The sequence below is a fragment of the Heloderma suspectum genome, chromosome 4 (assembly GCF_057233095.1).
Source record: "Heloderma suspectum isolate Gila_16-S chromosome 4, 16-S_ref, whole genome shotgun sequence".
NCBI lineage: Eukaryota > Metazoa > Chordata > Lepidosauria > Squamata > Helodermatidae > Heloderma > Heloderma suspectum.
Genome location: NC_139461.1, coordinates 115,053,659 through 115,077,709, shown reverse-complemented (window position 1 = coordinate 115,077,709; position 24,051 = coordinate 115,053,659). Strand labels below are relative to the sequence as shown.

General features: G+C 43.1%; 1 protein-coding gene across 5 annotated transcripts in view; it reads left to right on the top strand.

Moving 5' to 3' along the window:
- The window catches only part of GMDS (GDP-mannose 4,6-dehydratase), a 453,335-nt gene that overhangs the window by 412,236 nt on the left and 17,048 nt on the right, over positions 1-24,051 (top strand). The window contains exons 10-11 of one of the 5 annotated variants that reach the window (XR_014790260.1): positions 20,764-20,932; positions 22,473-22,567. The exons of 3 other annotated variants lie outside the window; for them this stretch is intronic. The gene's annotated coding sequence lies outside the window, so the exon portion shown is untranslated. Of the gene's footprint in view, positions 1-20,763; positions 22,568-24,051 lie in introns of all 5 variants that reach the window. One more of the 5 variants, XR_014790259.1, reaches the window with a different exon arrangement.

The following is a 24,051-nucleotide window of genomic DNA, read 5'->3' as shown; positions in this document are numbered from 1 at the left end:
TGACAATGACATGCCTACCTCCGCAAGAGCGTTCTTGACCTGGCTAGATGTTGTGAAAGGGCTCCTCTTCACCCTGAGCAGAATTCTGCGGTCATCCACTGTAGTTGTCTTCCGTGGTCTTTCAGGCCTTTTGCTGTTGCTGAGCTTGCCAGTTAATTCCTTCTTTTTCAGGATGTTTCAAACTGTTGTACTGGCCACTCCCAATGTTTCTGCTATCTCTCTGATGGGTTTATTTTGTTTCCTCAGCCTAATGATGGCCTCCTTCACTCACATGGACACTTCTGTGGACCTCATGTTGGGGGTTCCAGTGAACAGCTACCAAATGCAAATGTAATACTTAGAACCACGTCCAGGCCTTTTATCTGCTTGATTGGTCATGGGGCATCCAGAAAACAGGCCACACCTGGCCATGCAGCTGCTTGTCAGCCATTCATTCCATTACTTATGAGCCACCAACGATGGGGGGGTGTATTCCACTGGCTGGCCTTCCTGAATGGTTAGTGCCCCACTTTTGTCAAACCCCTTGAATTACAGCTGAGAGTACTGACTTCGCTCCCATCTTGGGTGTGTGTCCTTTCAACTTCAATTTGGTGGTGTACAGAGGCCAACTGCCAAAACAGTTATCCTTGCTCCAATATTTCTGGCCCTCACTGTATATGTCATAGTGGCATGGGCTGTATACTTCCATCTTTCTGGGCAGTAGGAGCTTCTGTTGCCATGCTATGTTAATTGATGTACTCGTGTATAGGAAGACCAGTGATCTTATAATTTTGAAGGAAAATCTAGTTACTACAACTTGACCATGAACACAGAGGGCAGCATCAACAATACCTTTTTCTGTATTTAGAAAATTGTGAAGTGAGCATAGTGTGAAGTCACCACTTATCCCTGGATTAATATTGTCATACACTTTGCTGGAGCTCTTGTCATCAACCCCACCTCCTCTGACTCATCCCCAAATGCTGGTAAAACAATAGCAGATCACACAGTGCTTTGGAATGCCTGATCCTATGCAACAGTTGATGAGACTAGGAGCAAATAGATAATTGTGATGTTATGCCAAAGAACCGAATGGGAGATTGGACTGGTTCAGATAATAGGTTTATATAGATTTATCACTGGCTGAATGTGTACTGTGGTAATGTATTCCTAGTCTTAAAGTTTATGTGTTTCATTGCATGAATTTGATCCATGTTTAGTTCACATGAAAAAATAAATAAAAGTAGTATGTTGCAGTATTTATTATGCAAATTGCTATAGTTATGTTCTTGAAAGGTGTTGGCACTAGCCAACTGTGTCTGGTCCCATACTCCAGTAATCTGAAGAGATTTAAAACTTATCTCTCTTTGTCATCTTGTCACCACTCCAACTAGAGAAACGTAACCAGGCATCATGAAAACCACTGCAATAGGCCCTGTGCCCCCTAGTTGAGCATAGCATCTGCTCTGGCAGTTGCTTTGTCAGCTACATGAGCTATCATTGGCAAGACCAAAAAGTGCCCCAAAACACTAGATGGACATCTCCAAGAATCTCCAGTTAATGATCTGCCTTTCTCCTGATTAATCAGTTAATAGAATTATTTCATTTAAATAAATGTGCACATTGCCACAAGTTCATTATAGGTGCCTTTTTGAGATATTGAAGAAAGTGAAAGGTATCTTCCAACATAGTAGACAAAAGCTACCACTCATAGATAGAATTTCATTTTCATTCCCTGATATGTTGATACACCTCAGCCAAAATAACCTCACAAATAAACAGCTGTGCTGTTAAATCACATCTTCACCCATTAAAGTGTATCTTCACCAATTAACAACACACTTTAATTGATTAATCTGGCAATGAAACAAGTGAAAGCTTGTGGCCATATTTCTTATCTTGAGTACCATTAAGTGCACAATACATAATTAGGAAGAGAAAGAAAAGTGCAGTGATATCACTTTTTAACCCAAAGGAAATTAATGGACAAGAACAAAAGTCACCAGTGTATGAATCACAACAGTAGGTCCGCACACATTTTCCCCCTCAAACATGGTAGGTTAAGCAGGACCATTTGTCCCACTTCAAACTGGTAATGTTTGAAGCATGTTAAGACCTGACTGCATGCTATTGATGTTGATTCCCTTATTTTGTCAGTGAAGTTAACATGTTTTGGCTGCACTTTACTGATGTTCCAAGCTGTCACTGATCATATAAAATATTTGGCAGGAGCTCCCCTAGGTGTTACACTCAGATTTTAGGAGAATGGCAGATGCTGTAAGAGCCACTATAGGAAAAAAGGCTGGCTGTTGTTCTTACCTTTGTAAATAATGTGTGACACACAGTGTTCTAAAATAATTGCTGATTGAGTAGTCAATCAAAACCTGTGTGACTGGACAATGCACTGGTTTAACTAGGATCTTCTCCTGCAGATGCTCCTCCCTGTGCAACTCAGTTGGGAATTAAGGTATCTGTCCCGTACCCACACTTACCAGGAACATTTAGGTCAGGCAAAAGAAATGATACACTGTCCTAACTTGCATGAAATCCTCCACATGGCCTTGCTGGCAGAAGGAAGCTAAAACTAATCCTTTCTGTTGCAGCTTCACTGAACCTGGCCCACTTATCTTCTCATTAAAATTAAACTCCTTTGTTTCTTGCTTGTTGATTTTCTGTACATGTTACTGTGATGCAATAGTACTTAGACACCCTAGGGTGTGATCATTCTTTGAAAAGGTCACTCCTAGGCCAACTGTACACCCTATGTGCAATACTATCTTAGAGTATCCTAACAATGCAGTGATTGTCATTGCTTAAATACTTAGGGATGTATATAATGTTTTGACTGTCTTTCTGGAGAATTCTTCCTCCTGAAGCCAATGAAGGGATCTCGAGCTCAGAATACAAATGTACTCACCTACCCACAATAACTTTGGAACACTTTAATGTATCGCAAAATTGACTTTAAAGTTGTTATAGTACATCTTGTTTTTCTTGAGTGAACACAACCATGTGTTACATCCCAGTGACCAACTTACGCTGTCCGATAAAATCATATTAGTAGTAGAAAACTATGTTAGACCCATATGTTACCAAATATGGTTTGATATTTTTAATGAAATCAATACCTTTGATCACTGATTATTAATATTTTATATACAATATGAAAGGATGATTTCATGCATGACTGAGTAAAAGCATGACTGAGTAAATATATCAGGAGCAGCAGCACATTCAAAGGGTCATGTAACTTACACAGAATGAGAATGCAGCCCTTTGTCTGTTTGTTCTGTGGTACGTATACCCAGAATTTCAATTCTAAAAAATTCACAAGGTAACTTCTGATCATAATATAAAATAGTAAAACAATAAAAGCATCACCAAATCATTATAGGATACATTGTCAGTAAAAGAAGCAGATGAAACAATGTGAAATAGCAATAAAAAGCAATAAGTAGGAGTAACAACAATAAAACAGTATCCCTGTTCACTAAAAACACTGAGCAAACAAAATAGACTTCATCTGGAACGTAAAGCTCAGGAGGTGTTCCACAGCCTGGGCACCACCACAGGAAAGGCCCTATATTCAATTTCCACCCACCTAATTTCTGAAGGCTGAGGCACCCAGAGAAGGCCTCTGAATATTGTCTTAATGAATGGTCAGGGTCATATGGGTGCAGGTAGTCTTTTAGATACACCCATTCCAAGCAATAAAAAGCTTTATAGACAAGGACCAGTAGTTTGGATGGTACCTGGAAATGTATTAAAAAGTAGCAATGTTTTAATATAGATTCCATACAGTTAATCCCAGTAAGTGATCTAGCGGACGTATTTTGCACCTGTTCATGTTTCCAAGGCACCCTTACATATAATGCATTGCAGTAATCTAACTGAATGTTGTTGTTGTTCAGTCTTTCAGTCGTGTCCGACTCTTCGTGACCCCATGGACCAAAGCACGCCAGGTCTTCCTGTCCTTCGCTCTCTCCCAGAGTGTGCTCAAGTTCATATTCATTAGATCGGTGATGCTATCTAGCCATCTCATCCTCTGCCATCCCCTTTTCCTTTTGCCTTCAATCTTTCCCAGCATCAGGGTCTTTTCCAGTGACTTTTCTCTTCGCATTAGGTGGCCAAAATATGTGCGCTTCAGTATCTGTCCTTCCAATGAGCAGTCAGGGTTGATTTCCTTTAGGACTGACTGATTTGACCTCCTTGCAGTCCAGGGGACTCGTAAGAGTCTTCTCCAGCACCACAGTTCGAAAGCATCAATTCTTCGGTGCTCAGTCTTCCTTATAGTCCAGCTCTCACAGCCATACATTACTACTGGGAAAACCATAGTTTTGATTAGACGCACCTTTGTCGGCAAGGTGATGCCTCTGCATCTTACTATGCTGTCTAGGTTAACCATAGCTTTCCTCCCAAGGAGCAAGCGTCTTTTAATTTCATGGCTACAGTCACCGTCTGCAGTAATCTTGGAGCCCAAGAAAATAAAATCTGTCACTGCTTCCATTTCTTCCCCTTCTATATGCCAGGAAGTGATGGGGTCAGATGCCGTGATCTTAGTTTTTTTTAATGTTGAGTTTCAAACCAGCTTTTGCACTCTCCACTTTCACCCTCAACAAGAAGCTCATTAGATCCTCTTCGCTTTCTGCCATTAGGGTGGTATCGTCTGCGTATCTGAGGCTCCTGATAATTCTCCCAGCAGTCTTAATTCTGACCTGTGATTCATCCAACCCAGCGTTTCTCATGATGTACTCTGCATATAAATTAAATAAGCAGGGCGACAATATGCAGCCTTGTCGTACTCCTTTCCCAATTTTGAACCAATCGGTTGTTTCATGTCCAGTTCTTACCAGGCCATGAATGACTGTGGCCAGGCTATCTCTATTCAAGATCGGTTGCAGCTGGGACAGGAACGTACACTGGTAAAAGGCATTTTGTGCCATTGGTGGCACCCAAACATCTAAGTAAGGATCTAACACACCCACAAGCTGCATACCTGCTCCCCATCTCGGATGAATATAACTTCCCTGGTCAGGTGAACCATCCACCAACCATACCTCCATCTTATCTGGATTGAGCTTCAGTATTAGTCCTAATCCAAATCCATTCCTGACTCGAGGAACCTGATCAAAACTTACTCTGCCTCATCTGAATCAGATGAAAACTAGGAATAGAGCTGGATATCCTCAGCATATTGATGACATCTCATCGTAAATTGGATGCTAAAGGACATGAGGGATAGAACTGATCCCAGTGGAACTTCATAACATGTGCAAAAGAGCAAAATCCTTCCAGTGCTGTCACCTGGAACCAATCTACCACATAGGAAAGGAACCAGTGGCACTGGAGTATGGTAGCCTAAGGCCCAAACCAAACCTTACGTTTAATGTGCAGTGTAGCTATTTCCCCTTTTACTTTTATTAATTATAGGCTTGTGTGGGGGGGGTCCTTACCAGGAATGCAGAATTCAGGGAGGGAAGACTTATCTCTTCCTTCCTCAGCACAATCAGAACCAACTAACCCCCCCCCCCAATGAGCAGCTAGAACACTTTGTTGGGGGCAAGGGGGGCAGAATCACATTAGTGCCAATGGGGAACTTTTTCCCTAAGACTTCTAGTTGCACCAGGTGTGACAAATTTTGGTTCCAGTCACATTGAGAAGGGAAGAGATAAGCCTCTCCTTTCCACGTGCTGCACTCCCTGTAATGATCCTCTTGTAAGAAAAACAAACAAACAAGATACATAGCTATATGCTATGTATTAACCAACCATTTAGATGGGACCAGAGTCTGACAGAACAATAAGCTTATGGCTCCTCAGCTTATGGCTCCAGACAACCAGGTTATCCAGACACACTCTTCCAAGCTGCATTCCAAGGCCAACTACCAGGAAATGTATGGATATAGGAGCCCAGCAGTTCAGTGCACCTCTCCCCATAGCCTCAGTTTTCCCATCTTTCAGGCCTCTCAGTCAACCAATTATTCCAGAACCTCAAGCATCCCCATTTGCTGCTGCTTTCTCTGCTTCCCATTCCTGGCTTCAGACACCTAGGATTATTGTAATGGGAATTTTCTCTCCAGTGCATTTGGTCTTCCCATTAATAAGCTGCTTTTGGAGAATTTTTCCATACCAGCAGTGGTGTAGTGGTGGCGGGTCACACCAGGGCGTCACTGTGGCACTTTTTTTGAAGCCAGCCCCCAGCTGGGTCGCAGTCTGCTGGGGAAGGAGGGGGGAGGAGAGGGAGTGTGGGCAGCTGCCTCTTGGCTGCTGGCCAGACAGAGGAAGTGAGAGAGGGAGCCTGAGGGAGCTCTGCAGCCTCTTCTCACCCCCCCTTCTCCTCCTCAGCTCTTGGCTTCTCCGCCCGTCCTTGTTCCCTGCCTGCGCGCCCGGTGCTGCCCTCTTCTCCTGCAACACCGGCCACCCATTCAGGGCTGCTGCTGCTGGCTACGGCGGCAGCAGGAGAGGGGGGGGTGCTGCCACCATTATTTACTTATGGGGCAGGGCAGGTGGCTGGTTTGTGCCAGTTTTTAGGATTTATCACACAATCCTATGCATGTTTACTCAGAAGTCAGTCCCGCTATGTTCAATGGCCAATTGGGCTTTCTCCCAGGTAAGTGTATATAGGACTGCAGCCTTAGCTGCCTTCCCAAGATCTCTGTAAATTTAATTGGAAATAAACACCCATTGGATTGCACTGTTAATTCTTGAACATTAATGCTCTGTCAGCTACACTTTTTGGTACAAGGTTGGCATGTATCTGGGCAAACAAACGCTGGTGGAGGGAAGGGAAACAGAAAAAAATCAGTTGGGGGGAGAGGAGAAAGTAGGTGTGTATGTGTGTGTTTCAATCCAGCTGGGTGTGTGGATGTTTCTGTTGCAGGATGAGAGAGATATAATGAAGGAGCTTTGGGAAGACTAATGGATAATGTTGGGTCGCTAAGGGAGTGTGCAAGGGGGCTGTTTAAATGAGAAGGGATCTGTCCGTGAGGGCTGAGTTGAGAGGCTGAAACTTCCATATAGTATCATATTTTGAAAACCTAAAATGTTTGTGTGTGAGTGAGTGAGTGAGTGAGTGAAAAAGATTAACACCCCTGCATTTTTTTTCTCAGACATCCAATTGAAATACCCCTGCCTTACTCTCAGCTGCACTGTTTTTGGATCCCAGTTGAAGGCTGTATATCTTAAAAGGTTGTACAATCTTAGAAGGGGCGTGGCTGCAAGGGGGCGTGGCTGTGACTGTCACGAAGGGACCCTGCGCTTCTGAATTTGCCACTACACTACTGCATATCAGTCCTTGTGGGATGTAGCACTTAGCTAGGATGTAGCTAAGGCTGCCTTAGCTGTGCAGCTCAGGACCCCATTGCTACCCTACAACCATGGATCTGCTATCCCAAAATGTCATGGGCCCAATACATGTGACAGGCTATAATCCTGACCTCACTGTTTCCAATGTGGGGGAATTTTCCTTAACTCCATTGTCATTCTCAGTTCACTTTCTGGTGATGTTTAGACTGACAGCCGTCATTCCACTCCTCAGGAGTGTTGGACACATTAAGATGGTCTGCCCCTGTCATGAGCTCTATCCTGGGCAGCAGCTCAGACTCTAACATTAACAAGGAAGGCCCAGCCAGATCAGAAGACCTTAATGCTGGGTCTGGGTCTCGCTTCTCCTGAAGAAACCTTTCATAGGACCAGTCACAAATAACCCATTGTTGGGCAAGGTGCTAAAGTGAGAAATGACACTCATAGATAAGCCTGATTATCTGGACCTGTTGCAATCTGGTCTCAAGCCTAGGTTTGCACAGGAACAGTCTTGGTCATCCTCATGGATGACCTATGCCAGGAGAGGGTTAGTGCACCCCTGTTAATTCTCCTGGATCTCTCAGCAGGCTTCAGTACTATCAACTATGGTATACTTCTACATAGGCTCAGTGGGTTGCAAGTTAGGGGTATGATGTTATGGCGGTTCTACCTGCAGGGCCAGTTCAATTTTTTTTCCATCCAGGGACTAAGACAAGAATAAGAATGGGCAATAGTAGTGCTGTAGAGAGAATGAGTAAGCCAAGGTCAAGGGCATCAGCTTAAGGAGAAAATTGTGAACGTTTAACATTTGCATTGAGAAGAGTTGGGGTAGTGGAATTGTTGGTTTCACTTTGTATAACAAGTGAAAAATAAAATGTAATTAAAATAAGCTAGATTTTTCCATTATGGGAGAAGAGATCAACAGATTGCAGCTGAAACATAAAAATTCTGGATGGAGGCCATATTTGTAAAAGCTTTCTGTTAAATGCGAATAGCTAGCAAAATTCTGTTGGGAGTTTGGCACCAGGCCATAAAGGTGTACACCAACTGACTAAAAGGAGAGAAATACTTTGTGCGGAAAGGTTTTGGGTTCCTCTGTAATCCCTGAAACAGAAAAATGGGAGTTACAATTGCACAACTGCTTTCTGATGCCACTTAGAGAAAGGGTGAGGTTTGGGGTTAAAAGCTGGTCAGATTGTTCAGGCAGATAAACTGTGAGGTGATCTCTAGGGAATGGATAACTTGTTCATAGCCCTCTGATAAGGCTGAAGCTTGTAGCCATAGTGTTTTAGGTGGATAAAACTGTTTGGCTTATGTATCCCATAATGGATGACACCTAACTTTGCAAAGTATTGAACTTTGAAACAGTCCTTACATTTTCAGTCTTGATTCTAAGGTTCTTATAAAATCTGAAACCCCCAATATGATGTTCCATGGGCCCTGAAATGCAGTATAAATACTGCTTGAACAAGAAAACTGGAACTGAAATGGAAAGTCTATAATTTATCACAACCATAGTATCCTTCTTATTAAGAGTTGCACAGAAACTCACAAATGAGAAGAATTACTACAATCCTTTCAGTGATGTCACATTGCTAATAAAAAGTACTTTCTCACTGTGCCTTGTTTTATATTGGGTTCTGATGTTGGTATTCTGGGTGCTTAATGCCTTTATTCTGTTTTTTTTTAATTCATAACTTCAGATTTGAGTGTTCCTTTTTCAACAGTAGATTACAGTAGTTGTAATAAACTGTCTGATGTTAACAAATACATTTAGTAATCCAGGGGCCTATGTACCTGGGAGGTTTTCTTTGATGCTGCTGTCACTTAAAGTGGTTAGGGACACATGACGTTGTGGCCAGTCTGCAGCCAACCAGCTGCATCCCTCTTGAAAAGCCCCGTTTTCTGAAAGTCCTTTTACTCCGTGTGTTTTTTTTTTAAGTGGCTCCCAGGTGGTTCTCCTGAAGTATTCCCCATCCCGCTGCATTAAATCCTGGGCATGCCTCTGTGACATAGCTGTGACCTGGCAGTGAGGTGGTCAAGGGGTGGGGGTGCCCTCCCCCCTCCCCATTCACTGTTTTTCCCCATTGGCACTGCTGTTTCCAATAGTATTTACCCTGCTTTTCTCATTCATAAAAGCTTCTGGGCTCGCTAGGAGTCAGAAACCCTCCCACTGTCTGGTTAGGAAAAGAGGAAAAAAGAGAGTGGGGGGAGAGAGACGGGGGGGAGATTGACGCTTCCTTTAAGACATAGGAAGCAGGATTCTCCCCCCCCCCCAGAACTGGCGCTCATGCTTTAAGTAACTTCTTGCCTATACCCACCTCCTCGGAATGAACTTGGGTAACCCCTCAGGGTGCCTGAAGAGAAACACCTACTCCAGACTATCTCCCCTCAGCCACTGCTGCCCTGCTTCTTCCATTCTTCCTGCTCCTGTCACACCAGTACATTCACTCATTCATAGAATGCAGGCTGTTTTCTCCATTCATAAAAGCACAGTTTTAATCTTTAATCTTTCACATATCCCAATGCTGGATGAGAGTCTCTGTGAAGCCACTCCCCTACAGTCTCTGTGAAGCCACTCCCCTACTGGATTCACCCCAGTGCTGGATGACAGTCTCTGTGAACCCTCCCCCCTGTGTGCATGTTTATTCAGAAGCAGGTTTCACTCCCCAGTAAGAAGTAAAATCACTCCCCTGCAGTCTCAAGCAAGGGAGTAAGCCCCACTAAGTTCAATTGGACTTACTTTCAAGTAAGCCTTCATGGGAATCATGCTGCAAAGCTTATTTTTCTCAAGATACAGGACAGGGATTCATCCCAATGCTGGATGAGAGGGGAGAGGTGTGGAGAAAATACAGGGGCTTCATTCAGCACTTCCAGTAAACTCCCCTGAGTAGGGGAAAGTGGACAGGGATGGGGAACAACTCTCTCATTCGCTGAGCAGCACCTACTAGGTTGATGACATTTTTCATGATGAAATCAATGTTGGTCCATCAGGGGCACATGAAGCAAGAAAAACAGGGTTTTAGATAGAGCATACTCGTCTTTTCTTGCTTCATGTACCACTGACGGACCAAAGCCAATTTCATGAAAATCCGGATAATACTCCAGTGCACTTCATATTCCATTATTGTGAAGATCCCACCCCGCCCCGCCCAGATAAGCAGTTTCATCTGCTAATTTGAATTGGAAGTAGCTATTTCTGAATACACGTGGATCCATATCAATACCATGCTTGAAAGCATTCCAGAATTAGCCAGTATCATAAAACAACAAAGAAAATAGATGCTTTTATTACAGCATGTTAAAACTGCGTCGTTATCAGTGGAATCATCTGTTTTTCATGTTTTAGGGTGAGAAATGTAGCTGTCGTGTAAGAAATAGATTTCCTTTCATAAAACCTGATTCTCATGTCAGCACCTTACTGAGTGCCTCTTCAGCTGCCAGCAAACACCAAGAACACTCCACCAAGTGCTGTTGTTGCATAACCAGCCTATCTTTTAGTGGTGGGATTTGTGGAGTTCCTCTCCAGTACCCAGAACTGAACCTGCAGGTTTAACGTTGTTTTCCAGGACCTGTGAATGGTCTGGGAGCACCTGTTGCTGCTACATTGTTGAAACTGAGCAAGCGTGGCTCTGATCAGACCACTGTGAGCCCCTTGTAAGAGTAAGATTTAAGTATAATAAATAACACTTTTTAAAAATGGAAATATTTTGTTGATTGTTCCATAAGCCCAGTGTCAGAGGACCAATTTAAACATGGCAACAGGAAACCGATTCCAGTTAAATGGTCAAGTGGGTGCTGAGGTACGCTTTCCCCTTGACCTCTACATTTTTGCTGGACCACGTGGAATAATGAAGACTGAAATATCTGGGTGTGGGTGGTAGATATTTCTCTTACCACTAGGAGGCCTGTTGTAAATCCCCATACTTCTGTTGTGGGGAATGGGAGTGAAGTTGGCTTCCAGACTTCCAGTCAGGCCTGACACCACTCTCCTTAGAAATTAATCACTTCCTATTCTGATTTTCATTACCCATTTTAAGACGGATGTACTGCTTTGGTACACATTCTGTATCTTCAAACTGCTGGCCAAGAAGATAGGGAAGATCAGAAAACTGGTCTTACCTTGTGAACTTTCCTTCTAAGAACAAATCCTTCTGCAGATATTCCTGGCCCGTCCCTTCCTTTCTTTGTGCATTTGTTGCAATTAGTAAACAAACTGAATGCAAGGTGGCATTAACACAGCTGATGCTGACATGATCACACATTTATTAACAGCAGCAAAAATGTCTATTGCTATGTATTGGGAAAGAAAATGGCACCATATCTCTCAGGTTCTACAGGATTTGCAATATAGCTATAATGCTTCAGTTTACATATTTTGGGCCGTGTGAAAATCAGATGTATGAAAATCAGTTTCTAAGGTCATTTTTTGTTAATTTCAGGAATTATAAATTAGAAGATGATGTACATCCTTACTGTCTTCATTAGTGTAAGGAATCAATCTCCTTCATAGTTATTTTTTCTATGTTTATAAAATAAAAGCTAATTTAAACAAACGGAATGGATGTATTATGAGCTGTAAACTAGAGTTCTGCTTGAGAAGAGTTTAGTGATGTTAATTATGCTGATATTTAGTTGTGCAAGTTAATTTTAAAAAATTAAATTTTAAAAAATTAACTCTGTAGAGTATCAACAAGAGGTAATAGAAAGGACTAGTCTGTATTCTGAGCCTGTGAGAATCTTTACAAACATGACTCCTACTGCCTAGTTAGAGGTGCCCTGTGAGAAAATATGGAGCCAGAGGATTCACAAGACAATATATAACTACATTATTGGCAAAAAAAAATCTCAGTATCATTCTCCATGGTATACATAGAAAAGTCAGTAAAATTTACAACATGAAGATTCATGTTTTCAGTTCCTCTCTTAATATCACTCCACAGGTCTGATATATTTGGAAAATATTTTTAAGAGCTTGATAGAGTTCTCTTGGCATGATTTTTATGTCAGCATTGTTCTACTATCATCCAAAATTTTGGATTATGGTCCTTTGTTATTGGTATTTATTCCCTAAAGATATGTTGTTTAGCTGTGAAACAATACTTTCCACAAAACAAATTATTTCTACCATTCCCCAAATGAGAAGCTTTGGAGCCTCTTTAGTGAACATGAATTACAATTGCGCTTATATGCAATAATTTACATGCTTGAGCTTCTTCAGATGTACAGCCAAAGAACTGTCTGCCTGCATATGTTTTTACACATCTTTTAGCTAAATCAGAAATTCAACTGCAGAATCTAGCACTCTTGAAAAATAATGTAGATTTGTGACACTCCCAGATGGATTTGGGGTTCATAATACCAGTGAATGGGTCATACTGATTTACACTGCAAGGTTTTTTCATATGTCACAATTTATTAAAATGAAAGTTAATCTTTGTCACATGTACTCTCAGATAAGAGTCCCAAGTATTACTTACTGTGAGGAACTGAGGGACTGATTAAAGAAAGAAGCCAAAATAACTATAGTTAGTGTGACACTTATTAAGAAATCATCTACAGAGAAAATAGAGAGATTTGGTATGTGAATTAAAGCTGGAAAGTTCTCCATGATTTAGGAGGGATACAATCTGGAATAGAAAGGAAGATTCGAATTTGTAAAAAATATGAAGAAAATCCAATTCATTCCCTTTATATCCCAAGTTCGGAGGTGAGTGCTGGAGTTTATGTAACCAAAACAGCACCATCCATGCTCAAGAGGGATGTATTAGCAGCTATGGGGAATCCCCAAGTTTTTCAGAAGTACAAAAAGAATTAGAAAAGAAACCCTAAGAGGGGGCAGGGGCGAGAACAAAATAGCCCAATGAGGACCGAGCATGCTCAGTGGCCAAAGAATTCTGACTGACTGTTGTGGAGCGGTGGGAGGGAGACCTCAAAACTAGCTTGGAAGGGGAATAGCTTAGGGCATGGCTGACTGGAAAACTAAGCAGGAGCACCCTCCACTACAGTATTTTCTTGGAAGACCCCACTTTTTATATGTATTTAACTTCTTAGATTTTCAAAAGAATATTTAATGCACATCTTTCGCAATATAATAGACCCAAATATTTTACCTGATTGTCATTCAATTATGTGTGTTGTATTAATTTCAGTAGAGTTAGCCTCAGTATTCTCAGTATTTCTGGCCAAGTACATGAAAGTAGAAAAAAATGAATTACATAAACTATGCAACAAGCCATACAGAGCACATTTATTGACTGGGGCACTAGTGATTACTTGATAACATGACTTGTCTAGCACAAAAAGTGGTCTTGTTGGTGTACTTGCAGAAGCTGCTTCAGTTGAGACCTGGGGCACGAATTGAATGAATGAAATTTGATGTCTGAAAATATCCGCATTTCATAAACTAGCTACATATAAATATATCACAAAATACTCGCTATCTTCATGCTCCTCACAGCTATATAGAGGGGCCCTCTTCTTAGAGCACAATCCTACGGATTAGCAACTTGATAGACAGAGGACCCCTCTGATCTCAGAGTCCTCCATCTATCCTAAGCAAGAGTCAGGCAGGATGCGAGGAACAATGGAGGCAATTTCATCTCCCATTCTGCCGTTTTAGCACTTTTATCTAGACAGGCCTCTGAGCGGGCCTGGAAACAGAGATGCTTGTGGAACCAGTGGATCCATGTCCTCTCCCATCCCCTTCCCCCCTCGCTCTTCCAAGGTTGCAGAACTTTCCAGGTTGCAGGGGGGGCATATCTGAGTGGGCATGCTTCCTCCGCAAGGTCATAGCACTGTCTATGGCCTTGGGATGGAGTGGGAAAATCCAACATGTCCTGGGGCACACTCCCAGGGACCATAGCATTGCTCTGTTAATGTCCATATGTGGTAATTTCCAGTTCCTCTTGACCTGCCACTTCCAAAGGTGTGCTTACATAGAGCAATTTTTCAGGGAATGTTGTGTAGATTTAGCAAATCCCATACTTGTATTAATATTATAGAGTGCCCATGATCAACCCACCCTAAACTCCATTTTTTTCTGTACTGCAGATGGTGGGAGTGCTAAGTACATTCCAAGAAGCAATGTTGGTTTCAGATAATATACTGTTCCACATTCTACCTCTTAGAGGGGTGTGGGGGGGTTATTTTTAATGCCTAGTAGATTTTTAGATTGTTATATTTGTATTTATTATTATACTTATATCCCACCTTCTTTCTCCTCACAAGGAACCCAAGGCAGCTCACATAGTCCTCCTCCTCTCCATATTATCCTAACATCACCCAGTGAGCTTCATGGCCAAGTGGGGACTAGAACCCGGATCTCCCAAGTTTCTAACCAACTGTCTAACCACTACAGCACACTGGTTCTCATACTTGAAAAATAATAAGTTTTTAACCATATTTTGGCAAGACTGAAAATGTCAAACCCAGATATATAAGAAGGTTCTGAGCAGACATAACATAAAGCAGATGAATTTGAACCATGGATGATATGGTAAAACTAGACAACTCCTCTACAGGCCAAACAAGAATGAGTACCGGGCACTAGTTCTGACACAAGTACTGTTGTTGTATCATCAGTAGACATGATGCTGTATAGAGTGGCGTACCAGAAAAATCCCTGCCCTGATGAATTTACAATCTAAATTTGACAAGGGAAAAGGAGAAAAGAGATGAAAGTGAGTCAGTGGTAATGAGGGATGAGTATGAATAAGTGCATTTAGAAATACTTAGGCTTCTGTTAATATGGGGATAGGGAATAACGGGTTAAGTCAAAGGCTTTATGAGAAAGATGGATTTTAAGGAGGTAGAGAGCGGTGGCACCATGTGCACAGCTGCTTTGGACTTGGAACTGGGACAAATTTAAATCGCTGCTCAGTTATAGAGTTCTTGAGGAAGTGCCCACCTTTAATCTTTATTTTCCTACCTGAAAAGCTGATCTTACTCAGTTGTTGTGAGAATGAAAGGGAGAGAGATTGCACTTTGTAACACAGAAATATTATACAGAGTAGTCTATCCAAAAAATAGCTTGCGTCCCTCATTTTTGCAATATTTCCTGCTCTTATGGACCAACACGGATTTCTAGAGGAGAAACAGAAGGGAGAGGCAAATGTTTTGTCTCCATTTTTGTCTTTGCTTAAGAGCCTCTTCGCTGTGGTATGTCTCCTGGTGGGAGACATGTGGTATGTCTGACATCTGGGGTTCCATGAATATTAGTTGCTGCTGTTCTCTTTTTTAATTATTGAGCTGTACATCAATAATTGTATTGATGAACTATCAGCACAGTTCATAACTCAGAATCATGCAGTGGTATACTGTCAATCTGAAATAACTGAATGTAGACTTCATAGATTATTGCAGTTTGCTCGCAAAGAAAAGAAACTGTAGTTTAATTCATAGTTCTTCCATGGTCTCTGTGCATTACACATATGGGCTCTGCACCTGTGCAGAGCCTCATTCAGGAAACTTCTATAGCTGAGGAAAACATTTTCCTCAGCTATAGCCGAAGTCAAGAAAAAGAAAAAGACTGAATCACAGGAAAAGCAGGTTCCTGAGCCTGTTACAGTTCAACCGACTCAGATTCTGCCACCTCCACAATTATTGGATACACCTATACCAAGAGCTCCGTCAGTATTGACATCAGTACCGAGAGCTCCATCGATGTTGTTACAGGAGCAGATGCATAGAGCGTCGACATCAGAAGGTGAAATAAGAGATCTGTCGCCCTCAACAGTAATTCGTGATTCCCCACGGTGATCACAGATTCCTTCATTGTCAGTACCGAGAGAAGTTTCTTCATGATATTTCACCAGACTCTGTTCTCTCTGAGAGGTCTGGTCTGCTATACCATGATCGTTATGATAGGGACAGATATTATAGATCACGTTCACCTGCTCAGGATTGGAACAGATTTTACGATTGGCTTCCTCCTTCACGAATGCAGTATCCATATAAGGACTGGCGAGGTGCTAGAGAATCTTTTCCTGAGTGTACTGGATACCTTGGGACCACTTCCCCATGAAAGAGGCAACATTTTCGAAGCTGCCAGGGAAGGCTCCACTTTTGCCTACACCTCCGGTCCCTCCTCAGTCTTCTTCCTTAAGAGATCGACCATCTTCAGGGAGTAGATTGCCACCAGTTGCTACTCAGATTATACCTTCACCTGGTTTAGTCCATCCTCCAACCCCTCGAAGGTCTCTACCGAAGGAGAAGAGTGGGATAACAACTCATGGAAAAGCAACTTCTCTGCATTCAGTAGAGGACTGCCAATCAGACTCATCTTCAATCTGTTTTCTTCCTCCTTCCATCTCATCACCAAACAATATAGTGGGTACACAGGAGGGTGCTTCACCTTCAGAGGATCTTTTTCATTTTGCTGATCAAATTTTGAGGATGGCCCAGTCTTTGGGAATAGAAACCCAACAACCTGCTGAAAAATTACAAGATCCATTCTTTGATTATTATACACCAAAGCATCAGCACCACTCTCTATTCCATTTTTGCCAACTCTACTCCAAATGGTTAAGGAATCATGGAAGGCTCCTTCCTCCATGGCTCCAACATCAAAGAGTCTGGAATTTTTATATAAGGTGCAGGCGAAAGATGCGGGTTTTTTATTAATTCATCCTCACCCTAACTCAGTTATTGTGGAATCTTCGCAGGAGAAGTCTCAGAAGATCTATGCCTCACCGTCTGATAAGGAAGGGTGCTGTTTCGATTTGTTGGGCAGGAGAATCTATTCTTCTGCTGCTTTGGGACTTTGAGTGGCAAGTTATCAACCCACACTGTCAAGATACCAACTTTTATTATGGGAGAAAATTGGATCACTCAGTGATTACTGTCTAGAGGATAAACAGGAATTGGCAAGAATTTTTCAGTCTGAGGAGCTAAAATTATCGCGTGAACAAATTAACATCCCCGCATCACCAAGCAGATTTTGATGCAAACGCAATGGTCTGTGCAATAGCTCTTTGCAGACATGCTTGGCTTCAGTCAGTGGGTTTAACCCTGGAAGAGAGACCCTGTATCGAGGATCTCCCCTTTGATAGGGAGGGCATTTCCAAAGCAAGAATGGATGAGGCAATGGATGCCATACAGAAGGCAAAAAACACAGTGAAGAAGATGGGGATTTCGCAGCAATATCAGCACACACCGTATTGACAGAAGAAATGGTTTCAACAGCAGCCATTCTATCAGCACTGTCAATATCAGGATCGAACGCCCAGATTTCACCAACAGTCACAGAGAAAACAACAACAGCCTAGTCATTTTTACCAGTCTCACCCTAAAGGGGACAACTCTTCCAGATGGAGACTTTGACTTGATTCCAAACCAGCTCCATCTCAATTTTGTTTTTTCAATTTTTGGTTCCCTCCCCTCTTGCTTTCTACCCATTTGGGTGGCTATAACTTCAAATGTGTGGGTCCTCGACATCGTCCAATTTGGATACAGGATAGAATTTGAAGTCTTCCCTCCTCTTGGTACCATGAAAGTGATGGCACTATCGGAAGTTCTGCGAGAAGAGACAGATATACTTCTCAGAAAAGGCACCATTCGAAGACTCTTTCCATACAGGACAATAGATGGGGCTTTTTCTCTATACTTCATGGTATTGAAGAGGGATGGGGGACTTTGACCCATCTCGGATCTCATAGAATCATAGAATCATAGAATAGTAGGGTTGGAAGGGGCCTACAAGGCCATTGAGTCCAACCCCCTGCTCAATGCAGGAATCCAAGTCAGAGCATCCCTGACAAATGGCTGTCCAGCCTCGTCTTGAAGGCCTCCAGTGTGGGAGAGCCCACCACCTCCCCAGGTAATTGGTTCCATTGTCGTATTGCTCTGACACTCAGGAAGTTTTTCCTGATGTTCAGCCGGAATCTGGCTTCCTGTAACTTGAGCCCATTATTCCGTGTCCTGCACTCTGGGATGATCAAGAAGAGATCCTGGCCTTCTTCTCTGTGACAACCTTTCAAGTACTTGAAGAGTGCTATCATATCTCCCCTCAGTCTTCTCTTCTCAAGGCTAAACATGCCCAGTTCTTTCAGTCTCTCTTCATAGGGCTTTGTTTCCAGTGCCCTGATCATCTTTGTTGCCCTCCTCTGAACCCTCTCCAGTTTGTCTGCATCCTTCTTAAAGTGTGGTGCCCAGAACTGGACACAGTACCCCAGATGAGGCCTAACCAGTGCTGAGTAAAGGGGAACTAGTACTTCCCAGGATTTGGAAGCCATGCTTCTATGAATGCAGCCCAAAAGAGCATTTGCCTTTTTTGCAGCCACATCCCATTGTTGGCTCATATTCAGCTTGTGATCAACAACAATTCCAAGATCCTTCTCGCTTGTAGTGTTGTTAAGCCACGTATCCCCCATCTTGTAACTGTGCATTTGGTTTCTTTTTCCTAGGTGCAGAACTTGGCATTTATCCCTATTAAATGTCATTTTGTTGTTTTCTGCCCAGCGCTCCAGTCTATCCAGATCACTTTGAATTTTGTTTCTGTCTTCCAAAGTATTAGCTATTCCGCCCAATTTTGTATCATCTGCAAATTTGATCAGTATTCTCTGCACCTCCTCCTCCAAGTCATTAATAAAAATGTTGAAGAGCACTGGGCCCAGGACTGAGCCCTGCAGTACCCCACTCGTTACCTCTCCCCAGTTTGAGAAGGTCCCATTGATAAGCACTCCTTGAGTCCGATTCTGTAGCCAACTGTGGATCCACCGAATCGTTGTTTCATCTAGCCCACTTTGAGCTAGTTTGCTCATCAGGATATCATGGGGCACTTTGTCGAAAGCTTTGCTAAAGTCGAGGTATATGATGTCTACAGCATTCCCACGGTCTACAAGGGAGGTGACTTGATCAAAAAATGAGATCAGATTTGTCTGGCAGGACTTGTTTTTGACAAATCTCCAAAATCTCAACGAGTTCATATGCACAAAGAGGTTTTGGATAACTACGTTGGCTACTATTATGCCGGTCCTCAATCAAGGTGTCCGGTTCCCAGCAGTGGATCTCAAAGACACTTACTTCCACAGTGCCATTAGGGACCACTGCCAGAAGTACCTTTGTTTTATTATTGTGATGGAGGTGTTCCAATTCACAGTGCTCCCTTTAGGATTGGTCACAGCTCCAAGGGTTTTTACGAAATGTGTTGCTGTGGTTTATGCATACCTGTGCACTCGAGGGATTGAAGTGTATCCATACATAGATGATTGGCTAATCATGACATCATCCCAACACCTTCAGGCTGTAGCATTGATCAGAAATCTTTTGATAAATGAGGAAAAATCTCAGCTAGAACCCACTCAAAGAATACCATTTATCAGTGCAATCCTAGACTCTATGACAGCGAAGGCTTACCTTCCTCCAGACAGATTGAGTACCTTGATCAACTTAGTCACAAAACTTTTTCAGGATCACACAACATCAGTGTTCAACATTCTTTAATGGATGTTGAAACATGCAAACGAACTGTCAGGGTGGACACTGAGCCCATAGAATCCCAGAGTAGTTCTGATTCTGAGGAAGAGGAGTCGCTCCTGGGAGAGGAGTGTGCTCCTCTTTCCCAGGGCCAACAGCTGACGGAGATTCCTCCCACCGGCATTCCTAGCTTAGATAGCAGTCCTGGGAGTGACAGAGCGCGGGAAGCAGACTTGATGGACGCGCGTCGCCGACGCAGAGAGCGGCGCCAAATGGAGGGCGCAGAAAGGAGGCGTAGTGCCCGGTTGGCACGCAAACGACGGCTGCGCCCAGAGGATCCAAGGGAAAAGGGGAGGGATTCTCCATAGCCCTTAAGCTCAGGTGTCTGCCAGTAATTCCCTTTCAAACGGGGACCAACTGTTCCAATTTAGTGCATAGGTACTCTACTGCTCATATCTAGTTGCTAATAGTAGAGTTGTTAAGTTGTAAAGGAGGAATAAAGCTTTGAAAAGAATCCCTTTGTCTGTGTCTGGACTTGGCTACTGGATTAGACTGAGAGAGGTCTCCAAGGAGCCCTTGACATGAACAAACAAAAGTTCAACAAATTTTAATGAGCTTCCGCCACGCATTAAAAATGTGGTTGTTCAGGCAGGCATTTGAGGTGGGTTAGGGTATTTTTAGAAATATAATGTTTTAAAGTAGAATGTTATTGTTTTAAAACTGTTTTATCGCTGTACATCACCCAGAGTGGCCGGGTGACCAGCCAGATGGGCGATTAAGAAATTCAGTCAATCAATCAATAAATTCAGTGGCTCCTCGGATTGATGGCATCGACAGTGTATGTGGTCACTTGGGCAAGACCCCGAATGACGTGTCTTCAGAGTTGGCTTTTAAGGTCATTCAATCCATCTGCCAGTGCCCATTGTGTACAACTAGCTATTCTGGGAATAGTTGCAGACACTTTGGTGTGATGGATGCAACCCCACAATCTTGTCCAGGGTATGCCCTTCTTGCCTCTGTTAACTTAATGCGTTTTGGTGACTGATGCTTCTTGTCTCGGGGGCAGGGGGGCATTGCCATTCCCTACAGACGCGAGGCATATGGCACAGCAGCGAAAAGTCTCTACACATCAGTGCCTTGGAATTGTTGGCTGTGAAGAAGGCCCTTCGGTCTTTTGAAACTCAGCTCGCGCACCAGCATGTTCAGATGCCAACAGACAACACAGCAGTTCTGTGGTACGTGAACGAGCAAGGGGGCACCCATTCCCCCACACTTGTGGAAATGACGGTTGACTTGCTTGAGTGGGCGCTTGCAAGGAACATTACACTTACAGCCCTTCACTTCCCAGACAAGGACAATATCTTGGCAGACTCTTTGAGCCGGACCCCCCAAGTATCTCACGAGTTGCAGTTGGCCAAGTCTTCACTTAATTTCGTATTTCGGAGATGGGACACACTGACAATAGATGTGTTTACAATGGTTCAGAATGCAATTTGTCGCAGCTATTGTTCCAGAGGAGGTCTAGGCAAGAGGTCACTAGGGAATGCATTTCGGCTTTGTTAGACAGAGAGCCTTTTCTATCTATTCCCACCATTCCCTCTGATAGCGAGAGTCTTGCAAAAGATTCAGAGAGACCGAATAGACTGCATTCTGATAACACCGTGGTGGCCTCAGCAACCGTGGTTCACTCCAGTGATCAAATGAGCAAAAGGGGAATACTTGAGAATGCCATTGATACCATCCTTGTTGATAAAGGACAACACCTACATTCATCATTCGGACTTAAACACGCTCAAAATTATGGCCTGGAGACGTCATCCGCAATAGCTTCTTTTTCAAAGCAAGTCCAGGAAGTATTACAGGTGGCTTGTAAGCAGAATACAAGACGCTCCTATAATAACAAATGGAAAGATTTCTCCACTTTTGTAGTTTCAGAGGGCATCGACCCATACTCTGCTCCATTATAGACCATACTTACCTTTCTTCATAGACTCTTTGATAGAGGACTTAAACTTGCTTCAATCAGAGCAGCTATTACAGCCTTTCATCCTCCTGTTGAGAGTTTATCCATGTTTACTCACCCTATTGTTCGTCAGTTTTTGCAGGTTCTTAAGAATTTAGCGCCTCCTACTAGGAGTTTTGTTCCACAGTGGAGCTTGTCAGTTGTGTTGAAGATGTGAATTTCCAAACCATTCAGAACTTTAGCCAAGGTAGATTTGAGACTGCTTTCTTGGAAAGTGGCATTTTTAATTGCCATTACCACAGCACACAGATCTAGTGAACTCTATGCATTAAGGATAGATTCTCCATACCGTATCTTCCATAAGGATAAGGGAGTTCTTCGGCTGCACCAAGCTTTTTTACTAGTTTGTGTTGGATTTTCACCTAAATCAAGACATCATCCTGCCCACCTTCTTTCCTTCCCCATTGTCTCAGTTGGAGACTGTGCTTCATACTTTGGATGTGCACCGAGCACTCATGTTCTATAAAGCAAGAACCAAGCAATTCCAGAAATCACAAAGACTTTTTGTTTGTTACAAGGGACCTAAGAGGGGCTTGCAGTCTCGTCCCAATGACTTGCTGCTTGGATTGTCCATGCCATGAAGCTAGCCTATGAGCTCGCAGGACTGCGTCTGGATGGTCCTGTCAGAGCCCATTCCACTAGAAGTGTGTCCACATCAACTGCCTTCCAGAGGGGTGTGTTGATACTGGACCTGTGCAGAGGTCTAACTGTCGACATTGGCCGAAATTGTCTTCCCTCATCTCTCGCTACAGGCTCGATGTTTGAGCAAGAGAGGATAGCAGCTTTGGTCGGGCGGTCCTGTCTTCTATCTTCCAATAAGACATTGAGGCTCCCCTACCCACTTCCGGTAAGCCAGCTTGTTATTTGCCGATATGTGTGATGGAAAGAGACCATGATGAAGAAATGCAGGTTGCTTACCTGTAACTGTAGTTCTTCAAGTGGTCATCTGTGCATTCACACAACCTGCCCACCATCCCCACTTTGGTGTGGATGCCACTATTGCTGTCAATTCCAGAGTAAGAAATTCTCCTTGGTGCAGAGGTCAGCTAGTCGGTCTCAAGAACCGAGGAGATGAGCGGGAACCTGCTGGTACATGCGCAGTGGACAGTGCGGAGGGTTCCCGACCAAAAATGTTTTCCTCAGCTATAGAAGTTTCCCAGATGAGGCTCCACACAGGCACAGAGCCCATATGTGTGAATGGACAGATGACCACTCAAAGAACTACAGTTACAGGTAAGCAGCCTGCATTTCCTTAGAAAGCAATCCTATGGCCCTTAGACAGCATCTGTGGGGGCATAGGATACAGTGGATCTCCCCTTACTAGGCGAGAGAGAGTCCAACCTTGGAGGAGGAGATCCAACTGTAGATCTTCACCCACCAAAAGCCCCTCCCAGCTGTCACGGAGTACCCTCTACAGAACTCCAACCTTGGGGAGGGTTGAAATGGGTGTATTGGGGTCAGGGAGGGGAGAAGCCGTGGATCCACTGGATCCAATGGTCTCTCCGCCCAAGTCCCAGCAGAGAGGAAGAATTAGAAGGGCTCAGAGGCCCATCAAACATAAACAGCATTACTGGAGAACACAGAGGCAAAAATAGCCTCAGTCATTCTGCCCAGCCTGGTGGCAAGAGACTGGCAGAGCTTAAAATGGCCTGAGGGCCCCATCATTTGAGCTGTGTTCTTAGTAAGATAAAGAAATATTATTCCCATGTTTTGCTCTTCACATTACAAAGATGAGTAGAAAATTCATTAACCTACCGCATAAATACATCCAAGAATGGGAAACTGGAGATCTCTGTGTTTGCAGTAAAAGCTGATCATGTTTGATGGGCTTGTGAGCATGGAACATATTCTGCATCCTGATCTGTCAGTACAGACCTGGTATGAACTGGAAGAGAAAGATGAGGTATAATCTGCATTAATTTGGTCACAAAGAAGATACCAAATTCTTCACTTACATACATTGGTAACTTCAATCAAAAGTTTGTAAGGAGGATTACATCTTTTTGCCCTAAGCAGTTAATTATAAGACTGCAGTAGCTGAGAGAACAAATTAATTGGTGCTCCTCTTTTCATATCGTTTCTCTCATCAGTTCTAACACTTTTCTCCTACATTTTTTCCTTTAAAAGAACTTGCAGAGGTAAATAATTAAAAAGAATGTGTAGAAGAACTAAGAGAAATGAGTGATTAAGTGAGGTATCTGTTACTGAATGTGCTGCTCTACACAGTGTACAAACTTGCACACATTCTCAAGATATGCATTCGTTAAGGGACAATAGAGCATCTGGCAGGAGGAACCAAGTGACTCACACACACACACACACACACACACA